Raw genomic sequence first — 12,854 nt, 5'->3', positions numbered from 1 at the left:
ACTGCCTTTGCTGTCTTTGACTAAAAGCCAAGAGATCTGATATTTTCTGTCTTTTGCTTTGTCCCAGGATTTCTACAGTGTCCTAGAATAAATTTCTTTCAACTAAATCACAATGGTCACTTTTAGATGAGATGGTGTAGGAATTTATACAATAATATATGTGGGGTCTAAACACACAAAGACATGCTATATAATTCTTTTATGCTCCTCTCTTCTCTGAATAGGAACTTCCAAACATTTACAGGGCCAGTTCCCTTATGAGTTGACTGTACCATCCACGTATGGTATAACTTTAACACTTCTTCATTTTTACAAGCTAAATGCAGGGAAACTGGCAAGCACTCACACTGTTAGCCTGTGGAGCAGCATAGTTGCCACAGACCAAACAGCACACCTTTGCTGAGCAGTGTCAAAATTTAGACTATTTGCTTGTTTAGATGGCTGCTTCATTTCAACTGCCAAAGTGTTACTCTCAGCCCATAAGAAACCAGGTAGGGTGGGACCAATAGGTAGTTGCTGCCAGCAGTTCACAAACCTCCAATGTTTACTTAAGAAGACATCATTCACACATCAGTTTCCATTAAGGAAACATCTTTAGCTGTTAGCCTTGAGACGGTTCTCTCTTTATTTGCCACAACATAATGGCATCCCTGTTGGTGTTATTAAGCAATTTTCACTGCCGTCTACCAGGCAGTGCTAGTTGGCTGTGCTGCATTTCCGCAAATTCACTCCCCCCACATACTTTTCTTCAGTAGTAAAAGTGGCTGACTTCATTTGAGCTATTCCATAATCAGTAGGTCCATGAGATTCAGTGCCAGAGGACTGAATGGGCCACTAGCTCTGCTTTATTTCAGAAAGAACAGTGAAATTACCCTCACATGACACTTCTGTGCAGCAACAATGACTGGCAGGGGAGTCTACTGCTTCCCCAAGGACCGCAGGACTCCCACCTCACTTTAAGGATGCTATGAGTTTTGCCATGAAAATGTGAGATGAACAAACTTACTACATTCAAAGGTGTCAATCAAACATGAGCTGATAACTCAGTCTGTTTAGTTTAGTTTAGTTTGTGCCAAAATGTCATAGAGCTATCACACAGGACTGTATCAGGTTTTTGCAGAATGGAACATGTGGAAAGACACTAGCAATTCAAACCATTGGCAAGGATTTGTCTAATTAAGGACTACTTAAAACTTCCATTTGTGTCATTAAGGACTGCTACAGCAAAGGGTAACATTTTATTAAACCCAAATTCTGATTGATTGAATTGTCCATTTAAACAATTGTTTGCTGCAAAGTACAGTTCCTCAGTAAAGACTGAGAGGGTGGGTAGTGCATCTTAACTGGGCTGTATGTGTGAGAATGTACATGTGTGAGAAGCCCATTGCACTGTACTACATAGTTAGGAGGAATACAGTGGAGGAACCTATCGAACACCCACAAACAGGTCAACAGAGGTGGTAGATGGAGAGGACATATCTGGGGACAGGTGGGTATATGAGAGGGGACATGATAGCCCTCTTTAAGTATTTGAAAGGTTGTCACTTGGAGGAGGGCAGGATGCTGTTTCTGCTGGCTGCAGAGGAGAGGACACGCAGTAATGGGTTTAAACTTCAAGTACAACGATATAGGCTAGATATCAGGAAAAAGTTTTTCACAATCAGAGTAGTTCAGCAGTGGAATAGGCTGCCTAAGGAGGTGGTGAGCGCCCCCTCACTGGAAGTCTTCAAGCAAAGGTTCGATACACACTTTTCTTGGATGCTTTAGGATGCTTAGGGCTAATCTTGCGTTGAGCAGGGGTTGGACTAGATGGCCTGTATGGCCCCTTCCAACTCTATGATTCTATGATTCTATGCCATTAACTCCAACTTCCAGGGCCTTTTCGCACAGGGATCTTTGTTGCAAATTGTTTGCGGAATGAAAAATCGCCATTTAAAATAGTGGAATTCGTCGTTATGCATACCTGCCTTTGTAGTGGAATCAGTTGCGTTTTTTAGCGTTTCCCACAGGCTTCCGGTCTCGGCAGAAATCGCTAGAAAGGAAGCGCTATTGCCAAGCTCGTCCCGCCCCTGGCCGTCAAGCAGCCAATGGGCAGCCGTTAGCATGCTCCCAAACAGCCCCTTTCCCTTTAAGAAAGGTTTAAAAAAAAAAAAACGACCCATAGCAACGAATCTAGGTAGATTCGTTGCTACGGAGAGACCCATCCAGCTGCCTAATGTGAGCTGTCGTTTGATTGTATGATCGTTTGCACGCTGCCTCGAGTGATAAAAAAAAAATCCCCCCCCCCTCACGGGCCCGATTTTCGGCTGAATTTATTTGTAAAAAATAAAGGGACTTTATTTCAGCAAACGGGCTTTTCAGTGGTTTGTGCTTAGTGACTAAAGGTGAAGGACTGAAGCCAGGGAAGCCTCTAAACAGAAAGAGGCTCGCTGGTGCGTTTATCCCCGCTCGCTCGGAGAAAAAAAAATGGCGATCGCTTCGCCGGAAGTTTGGAGGAGAGAGCCAGGGGGAGGGACTTTGAAGAACCAGCAACAATGGTAACGCACAGGTCTTTAGCGCTACTGTTGCAGATTGGTTGCAGGAGTGTATCGCTATCCGGAGGGTGAATCCACTTTTCTGGATTCCCCTGAAAGCGCCACAACGAAGCGCTTTTTGCTGATTGGTTTCAGGATTGTTGCAGATTGTCTACGACGTCATGGGTTATGGCAAATTAGTAGCGTTTCCAAATAGCAACCATTGTGCTACTTTGAAGCCGTGCGAAATGGCCCCCAAAGTGGCCATTTCTTCCAGAGGAATGTTGAAATATGCAAGATCTGTAGTGCGCATGATTCAAGAGCATATGAGGGATATTCTACAGGGGACATTGGAGAAAATGTTTCTTTAGTATAGTCAGAATAGGAACTTCCTGTTATTTTTCAAATAGTCTCCTCCTATGTCTTGATTAGCTCATTTGGAGACTTCTTGCTCTTTTGAGCACACTTCCCCCTGCTTGCTTCCAGGGTGAACAGAATAGAATGAAGGTGACACAGCCATTGGACAGAACAAAGTTTGAGTTCTGTGCCACTTTAAGACCAAGAAATAATAATTATTTTTATTTTTATTTTTATTTTTATTTTTATTTTTATTTTTATTTTTATTTTTATTTTTATTTTTATTTTTATTTTTATTTTTATTTTTATTTTTATTTTTATTTTTATTTTTATTTTTATTTTTATTTTTATTTTTATTTTTATTTTTATTATCACTAGGAACCCGTGGTGGTTCACAGAATAAAACATTAAAGGACAATAGGTAAAGGTAAAGGTATCCCCTGTGCAAGCACCGAGTCATGTCTGACCCTTGGGGTGACGCCCTCCAGCGTTTTCATGGCAGACTCAATACGGGGTGGTTTGCCAGTGCCTTCCCCAGTCATGACCGTTTACCCCCCAGCAAGCTGGGTACTCATTTTACCGACCTCGGAAGGATGGAAGGCTGAGTCAACCTTGAGCCGGCTGCTGGGATTGAACTCCCAGCCTCATGGGCAAAGCTTTCAGACGGCTGCCTTACCACTCTGCGCCACAAGAGGCTCTTTAAAGGACAATAAAAAACCCATAAAACCCCAAATACAATAGACAAGCAAGTGGTCAAAAATGTATTTCAACAATCTATCCCATCCTGCCTCGTTCAGATGGAGGCCGAGTCTTCTTCCACTAGGAATGAATAGGTGAAGATCTAACAGACTCTAATAGATTTTGGGAAGGGGTCCTTGATGGAAACACCAGGAGTCTTCCCTGGCCTCAACCAAACACTTTGGTGTACATACAGACTTCTTCAAATACAAGCTACCCTATGTCTAACAACAATTAGTTAAAACTTTCTCTCCTCTTTGTTTTTCTTCTTAGTAATGGTATTTTATTCTTTTAAGCAACTTGGTGTTTTACCCTCTTTGCATATTTAAACTATGTCAACAGAACTCATCTTTGTAGTGTGGATTCCTGGCAAAAATCTTCCTGTAGGTTGGTAACACATCTTTTTTATCAGTGATTTGTAGAAATGGAAGCTGTGAAGGCTTAGGTTCAAAGCCAGCTCCGATGCCAGCCACAGAAGCTGCCATTTTGTTAGAAATTCTCATAGAAGAACAGGATGATTCCAACAAAAAGAGATATCTTCATTCTCTGTTTCCACAGTGGTAGCCTTGCTCTCTTTCTGTACATCAGCACACCCCAGAAAAGCACTCTGCCACTCCTCCACTAAGCCTCCCAATCCAGCAGGCTTATCAACCACATCTGAGAGACTGCCTCTCTGTCTACACCCCCCAGAGAGTTCCCCACTCTGTTAATACCAGCTGGTGGTCCCTGGCCCCAAGAAGTACATCTGGCCTTAGCTTGGTAGAATGAGCTCCATGAGCAAATCCAGGCCCTGACAGAGCTGGTGCAGTTCCACAAGGCTTGTAAGATGGAGCTGTTTTGTCAGGCTTTTAGTTGGAGCCAAAGTAGCCCAAGCCTAAACCCCATGGGTTCCTAGAGCTAGTAAGCACAAGAGAACAATTCTTATTATATATATTATATATATTATATATATTATTTGGTGTAGTGGTTAGGAGTGCAGACTTCTAATTTGGCATGCCAGGTTCGATTCTGCGCTCCCCCACATGCAGCCAGCTGGGTGACCTTGGGCTCGCCACGGCACTGATAAAACTGCTCTGACCGGACAGTGATATCAGCGCTCTCTCAGCCTCACCCACCCCACAGGGTGTCTGTTGTGGGGAGAGGAATGGGAAGGCGACTGTAAGCCGCTTTGAGCCTCCTTCAGGTAGGGAAAAGCGGCATATAAGAACCAACTCCTCTTCTTCTTCTTCTTCTTCTTCTTCATATACATATATACATATATACATATATACATATATACATATATATATATATAAGTTTATTATTTAAATAATTTTTAGAAATAGTTTTATCTCTAGGCAGCATGCTACTCGAAAATCATTCAACACAAGAAAACAAGAAAAACTAGTTGGACACATTTAAAGTGGGCATTAGATGGCACAATCTTAAAGTCCCAAGGTTAACTTAAACTTTGTCTTCATTGCTGTCCACAGCAATCTAAGTATACTGTATGAAGGCCCAGACCTTTGTTGTTGTTAGGTGCGAAGTCGAGTCTGACCCATTGCGACCCCACGGACAATGATCCTCCAGGCCTTCCTGTCCTCTACCATTCCCCGGAGTCCATTTAAGTTTGCACCTACTGCTTCAGTGACTCCATCCAGCCACCTCATTCTCTGTCGTCCCCTTCTTCTATTGCCCTCAATCGCTCCCAGCATTAGGCTCTTCTCCAGGGAGTCCTTCCTTCTCATGAGGTGGCCAAAGTATTTGAGTTTCATCTTCAGGATCTGGCCTTCTAAGGAGCAGTCAGGGCTGATCTCCTCTAGGACTGACCAGTTTGTTCGCCTTGCAGTCCAAGGGACTCGCAAGAGTCTTCTCCAGCACCAGAGTTCAAAGGCCTCAATTCTTTGACACTAGGCCTTCCTTATGGTCCAACTTTCACAGCCATACATTGCAACTGGGAAGACCATAGCCTTAACTAGACACACTTTTGTTGGCAGGGTGATGTCTCTGCTTTTTAGGATGCCGTCTAGATTTGCCATAGCTTTCCTCCCCAGGAGCAAGCGTCTTTAGCCCACCAGATTTAAAGCTAGTTTCCCTTCTCCAGGCTTTTCGTCCAATTATAGTTTTTTGGTCAACTGGTGATGATGATGACAATCCAACCAGCACACTTTCTTACTGGATCCCTCTAGAAAGTAACCTCATCACTCCTTATCCTCCCCTCCCCCAATCCTGTAGCCTGCAGGTTCTCATGATGAGTTAATTATTTCTCTCTGGTCATTCTGGCCATGTAGGCAGAGAACCCCAACTAGCAACACCTGCAAGATGGAATAATCCTGTTACTACTCACATTAACCCTTGGGATGAATCCGTGATGTTTTGTCTCACAGGATGATTTCCAGTACAGGAGCTTCCATTGTCTTTCAAAGGCAGCCTGTACAATGGTCTCAATCTGTCCAGCCAGCAAGGACTTGGAGTGAGGACTCTGTGCTCCAGTGCCTTGTGCCTAAAGCAGGCTCTCCAACAGAGATTTACAGTTACCATCTGACCTGTTAAGGTAACAATCTGTCATATCTCTGAGATTAACTGTATCTGTCCAGGCTGACAGTGGCTCATGCTGCTAATTCTCTGTGATCTACTATTCTAATGGCATCTTTCATTTGTGGAAGAAACATGTGTGTCAGCCAAAGCACTGTGACATCATGCAAGCATTTAGAACTGTTCAAGGTGATTTATTGTGAGCTTTTGCGAACCAAGGCACAGCACTGCATGCTGCATCTAGTCTCGCCTCAGCTGCGGATTCATTGGGAGGCTGCTATATAATGGGAACAACAGCATGCTGCTGCATAAGGTTATTAAGCACTTCTTTTTCTTTCAGGCTATTCTCAGCCAATTTATGATATCCCCACAGGGTTTTCAAGGCAAGAAAGAGTCAGAAGTGGTTTGCTACTGTTTGCCTCTGCATCATTGCCTTTGTTGGTCTCCCATCCAAAGAGTAATGAGGATTGACACTGCTTAGTTTCCAAGATCTGATAAGATCAGGCTAGCCCGGAATGCCCAGGTCAGGGCATTAAGCACTTTATAGACTCAATGTGTTAATTTTATTTATTTAACTATTTGGAGCCAGCTTTTCTTCTAATGGGAATCGAAAGCAGCTTACAACATTCTCAATTTCTAAGTTTTAGTCCCATAACCACGCAATGAGGCACATTAGGCTAAAAGAAAGTGATTTACTCAAGATCATGCAGCAAACCAATCCATTGCAATGTGGGAATTTGAACCTGGATCTCCTAAATAGCCACTGAGCCATGCTAGTTCTCCAAAGTGCACTCCATCACTTCCTCACTCCCTCATTCCCTCCCTTCCTCACTCATATACACACTCTTTCTGTACACTCACAGGCACAAATGTATAATTTAGGTTCCATAGCTGCCAGTACAGCCATTGTTAGGGCATGAACCCATGCTCCTGCTCACAACACTGCATAAAATATTGTCATTGTTTGTCCCTTGTACATTGAAATAAAAATTGGCTTCATAAAATTGGTGCCAGCAACAAACAACCACTTACAGAATTAACACAACATAAAAAGCGATTGTAATGTCAAAGCTACTTACCAGTGATATTTAGACAGAGCCATTTGATACCTGCTGCTGATCTCAAGTTGTCTTTTCTATGAATGCTTATTGCTAATAGTGTGACAGATGTCATCACTTCTCAAGGTTTTGGACATTGTGCCCCTCTCCAACAAATGGGGTTTTCAAAGAATAGACAAATCCTTTCCATTGCAAATGACAGAAGATGCCTTTCCCCCAATTTCTCAGTATATAGAATGAGTGGGAATAGATGTGAACTGGGAAAAATGTGAGGGACAAGGGTTGGTTCATGGTGTGTCAGGTTCATGAGCCACAAACTGTCAAACTTTTAGGCATGAATTAAATAGTTCAGTTTGTGAGGTTCGCGATGCAGAAGAATGCCCCCTTGGTGTGCTAGAGGCACAAATTCACTGGGGATTTCCAGTTGACTCTTGTACCTGCCCTCCAAGTTTGATGAGAATTGGATTTATGGGGCCCAAGTTATACCCCCCCCCTAATCAGATGCCGCCAGGAAAGTGCTTTCTGGGGAAAAGGTAGGCACAAATTCAGGAGGTTCAGAAGTGTATAGAATTCACTCTCACAGGGGGGCTTCCTCCTGATGTTCCTCTACATGTCCTCCAAGTTATTGCAGATTGAATTTAGGGAATCCAGGTTATGCCCCAAAGAAAATGCCCCAGGAAAATGCTCTTGGGAGAAATTTCAGGCACGGGTTCGACAGTGAATGTACCCTCTCAAACTATACACACCAAACACACCCAGAATCTTGCCCTGCCTTTAAAGTCTGACAAACATTTTGGTGAATGGGGACAATCTGTCCCAGAATGTATCCATTCTTGAATCACCATGAACTGGGTGTAAATTCATTGAAAGTTTGTGCCAGTTGACCACTCATGAACTTTAGTTTGCAAACCATGATCCAGCCAAAATTAATCACAAAGTTTTGTTCATGAGCCAGTTCATGCCCATCCCTACTTGTAAGATCAGTCTTTCACAACTTTTATGTCATATATCAAAACTTAAAATAAATGGAGAATTCTGAACTCCCCAATCAATGATAAAACAATTAAAGATTTTCATGGAAAACATTAAAATCATTTCTCTGTAGGAAAAAAAATCAATTGGATGCTTCAGACACCATGAGGGTGATGTTCAAGACAGCTTGTGTAACACACACATATCTTCCAGTGGCACAGCAGCTCTGTTGTTTCCTTTCCCCTCCCTTGATCATTCTTCAGATTATAAATGAAGCAGAGAGACAGAGCAGCCACTTCTGCGCCAATTAAAGGCACCTTGTCAAACCTCCACTGTCAACTTCTGCAGTCCGATATTGATTCTAGGTTCTCAGCTGCAAAGCTCTGTCCAGGAACACCTACTGGAAGTTATAACACTGGCATAACAGTAAGGATTCAGTAAATGTGCAGGGTGTTTTGTAAAGGCAGCTGTGTCTTTTGTGCACTAATAATTAATGGTTGAGAGCCCCAGCCACACAAAAGAGCCATCTTGTTGATAGCAATAGGTCAGTACCTGTCACTATTTTCAGGATCAATATCTAACTCATTCCATGATAGGCACTTCCACTTACATTACTAAATAATAGCTGGGACACATTCCTCATTCTCCTCCTTGGATTCATATTATCCAAGCCCATAGATAGCTATAATGAGTTGCGCTGGTTCTTTTTTGTACTACTGGATGATGGTATTTTCTTATGCAAATTGAGGATGAACAACGTTGGAGCTTGGAAAAGGCTTCCCAGTGGTACATAGTTGTTTATCTTTCATCTATAGCTCACAATATTGGCCTGAAATCATAATTGTATGTTTAGGTAGTACTGATTCTGACAGCTGTTTTGCTGAAGTCTCCTTTGCCAAAGAACTGGTGGATGTGTGTACGTGATTTAGTGAAAATACTATGGCTTTTCATATAGTCATTCTGGGATTGGATTACTACCACTCAGTGCAGTGCATGGAAGAACACATGGTTAGAGGATGTTTGTGGAGGGAAAAATTAAATAGAGAACAAGTAGCATCATGGTGAATCACTTCCATGTCCACACCCTAATATTTTCAAGAGGGCCAGAATTATTCTGCCAATATGTGTGTTGTGTGTTATGTGCGAAGTCGTGTCCGACCCATCGCGACCCCATGGACAATGATCCTCCAGGCCTTCCTGTCCTCTACCATTCCCCGGAGTCCATTTAAGTTTGCACCTACTGCTTCAGTGACTCCATCCAGCCACCTCATTCTCTGTCGTCCCCTTCTTCTTTTGCCCTCAATCGCTCCCAGCATTAGACTCTTCTCCAGGGAGTCCTTCCTTCTCATGAGGTGGCCAAAGTATTTGAGTTTCATCTTCAGGATCTGGCCTTCTAAAGAGCAGTCAGGGTTGATCTCCTCTAGGACTGACCGGTTTGTTCGCCTTGCAGTCCAAGGGACTCGCAAGAGTCTTCCAATATAAGAGTCTGCCAATATAGGGGCCATATCTGCACTCAGGATCCTTAGGAGGCTTGACTTGTAAAACTATTTTGTGCTGTGTCTGCAACCTGAAAGCTTTTAATTGGTGATAACAGGGGCTGTACCTGTGGCCCTCTACATACAAACCTGTGCTTATCACTGAGCATCGCCCCTTCCCTAATGTTAGGCTGGACCTAGTCTATAAAAACTCATCATGAAAAACTTTAAGGTGTTTTTGGTCAAACAATCCTGTATAATCTCAGAGTTTTTCAAGGGCATCGTCCTTTTAAAAGATATGTTACTGTCTAAGGGTACAGTGGACAGAAGTAACTTGCTTAAAATATCATAGATGAGTCAGACATTAGAAAAGCCAGAAAGAGAATGCTGTCTTTAGAGATGGGTACAGACTGCATTTTTGCAGAGCAGTTTGTGGGTGGTTAGCTAAACCATGAACCAAAATACAGACCTAGATGAACCAATATGCTAGTTCTTGAACCAAACCAATTTGTATAGGAGTGTGAGCCATGTAACATTTAACCCCCTGGTTTCTGCTCCCCAGGAAAGCAGCAGGGAACGGAATATAGTGATGTAAATGGCTTCAAGCCATTTCAACCCTCCCATTCTGCTTCTCCTCTCAAAGTGGCAGTAAATAGATAGGGAGATTTAAATGGCTGGTTAAATGACTTCTTGCCAGTTCAAATCTGGGGGTGGGGGGAGCAAAACCAGAGAGTTAAATATCAAGGTAGAGTGTCTCCCAAGGGTTTCCCCAGCTTTCCCCAGCCAGCTGAAAGGAAGGGTGAAGTGCCTTCCAGGCAGTACTCTGGCCTGTTCTGGTGGCCACAGAAAGCTGCAGGCAGCAGCCAGAAAAAAGTGCCCTCTGGGCAGCACTTCACCCCTTCCTTTCTGCTGGCTGTGGAGACATGGCCAGAAAACAGGAGGAAGTACCCTCTATGAGTCACTTCACCCCCAAATTTCTGTGGGGGGGGGGAGAGCCATGGCCAGCAGAAAGGAAGAGGGATGGTAAACCTCATGTTTGCAGCCATTCTCATGGGAGACCTCTCCCACATGTTCCCTCTGCCCTGTCATGGCTTTTTGCCTCCCAACAAGGCTGCAATGGAAAACAGGCTGAACTTCTCTCTCCCCCCCCCAGCTTGCCAATCAAAGCAAGCTACCAATCACAGCACAGCAGTTCTCTCATGGACTGAACCCCCCCCCCCCAGCTCCAAAATTAATTTTAAAATAAGACACTTCCACGTTGCTATATGGCAATGCCACAATACAGATGCATTTAAAATAAAAATCAACACATCCTCATTGTTGTGGAGAAATGCCATATTGATTCAGCATCCCCCCCCCTTGGGATTCATGTTCTTTTGGACTTTATTTATGTCTGGGTAGATTTCTGAGATGCTGAACATGGTCCTTGGAGCCCAAAAAGTCATTCTGTGTAAATGGTTGGCTTAAAAACAAAGTGCTCAGAACCCTGTATGACCAAGAGAAGGATGCTTGATCACCCCCCTCCCTTTCCTAGCTCATGTCCCACCTCCAGAAAACAGAAGGGGCTGTGTTTTTCCTGCCTGATCCCAAAAAGACCATGGGCACTTTGCAGAAAATATGTTTACCTTTGACAATGTAGCTTTGCAGTTGCACTGCAATGCAGACTGTGCCATTTTTTAAAACAAATTACTCAGAGTAGGAAATGGAGAGGGGAGAGTGGATGTGAGGGTGGGACAATGCTGCAGAGACTCTCACACCTTTCCCCTTCCATACGGGTTTGCCTCTGGTTGCTCACTGGTTGTTCACTGATGGGATGAGTGATAAAAAGTGGCAAATCCACTTTTTGCAATTTTCCTCATCCCAAGGCAAATCTGGGCAAAATACGAGTCAGCCTAAATCAGCTTGAGGCTAACTGGAGCTAAAATTATCCCACATTGAGCCAATGCCTTTCAGGCTTTCAGGTTTTTCAAGGTTTGGGCATTTTGTTCCTTGCTTTCTTTGCAGTTCTCCCCTGAAGCCACAAGGGGAGCAGGCAAAGCAGAGCAAACAGAAAGAAGCTGTCTGATGCTATTTGCTCTTGTTGTTTTAGCAGCAATTTTTATATTAGAAAGCTCTCAGTGGCTGCAAACTTTTCAAACTGCAAGGCTGTGGGGAAAAAAATCCCTATCATGAGTTGTTTATAAGCTCGTCAACCAATCTGGTTTGACTTCATTTCTCTCTCTTCTATGGTTGTCTCCCCACTCACCCTTTTTTGACCCTCATTCCTTTTAATCTCACCCTTGCTTGGGATTTAGAACATAATTAATAGTAGAACACAAAAGCTCTTTGTCAGGCTAGTGTTTCCCAAGAATCTATCATAGTGAAAAGGTGATCTATATTAACCTGTGCTCGAGGGTCTAAATGTGGAATAGTGGATGCCTTCATTGAATGCCTTAGTTTCAGTTTACTTCCCATGCTGCATAATTAATTCATTGAATGAAATGCCATGAGGTGACATCCACTGGTTCAGTATACTTTAAAAGGTTCAGTGGATAGATTCGTGGAGGTGGAAAAGGCAGAGAGAGGCCATTAGTTATGATAACTAAATACTATCTCCATGTTCAGAGTCAAAATATTCTTAAATGCCAGTTTGCGGGGACAACTTTTTGGGGTGGCGACTGTCTTTATTCCCTGTTGATGGGATTTCCAGAAGCATCTGGTTGGACTGCTGAAACAAACCTCTGCTGAGATCTGAGAGGTTTCTTGTTTTATTTTTTATGAAAGGGCATGTAGTTTGCCCTATCCTCAGTTTTAAAGAGGGTTGAACAATGTTATTTAGGCCCATTATGCACGGCCGAAACGGCGATTTCGGGTCACATGGAAAACGCGGAGGGGGGAGACGCGAAGCACACCGGTTATGCACGGGAGGGGGCGTGACAGCGCCAAAACCCAGAGTAACCGATTATGCACGTGGCGACCCCGGCACCGCTTCTGGTTGCGCCCCGGTCACCTGGAAGCTGTGCGTTCTTCCGCGTTTCACTGACGTGGCTTTTTCGGCAGCATGCACCGAAGCTGCAGCCGGTTGCAGTTGGCTCTGTGCGTTATCGGTGATTTTAGTCGCCGCCATTCCACCCCGAATGTGCGTTATTCCCCCCGTGCATAATGGGTCTTAGTGATCCCACTGCTTTCTCTGCATCTAAGAATGCTATAGAATTATTCAAGTCTATGGGAGAGAAAGTAGACTGCAG

Source organism: Paroedura picta, chromosome 4, assembly GCF_049243985.1.
Source record: "Paroedura picta isolate Pp20150507F chromosome 4, Ppicta_v3.0, whole genome shotgun sequence".
In the NCBI taxonomy this organism is placed as follows: domain Eukaryota; kingdom Metazoa; phylum Chordata; class Lepidosauria; order Squamata; family Gekkonidae; genus Paroedura; species Paroedura picta.
Note: the sequence above shows the minus strand (reverse complement) of the source record.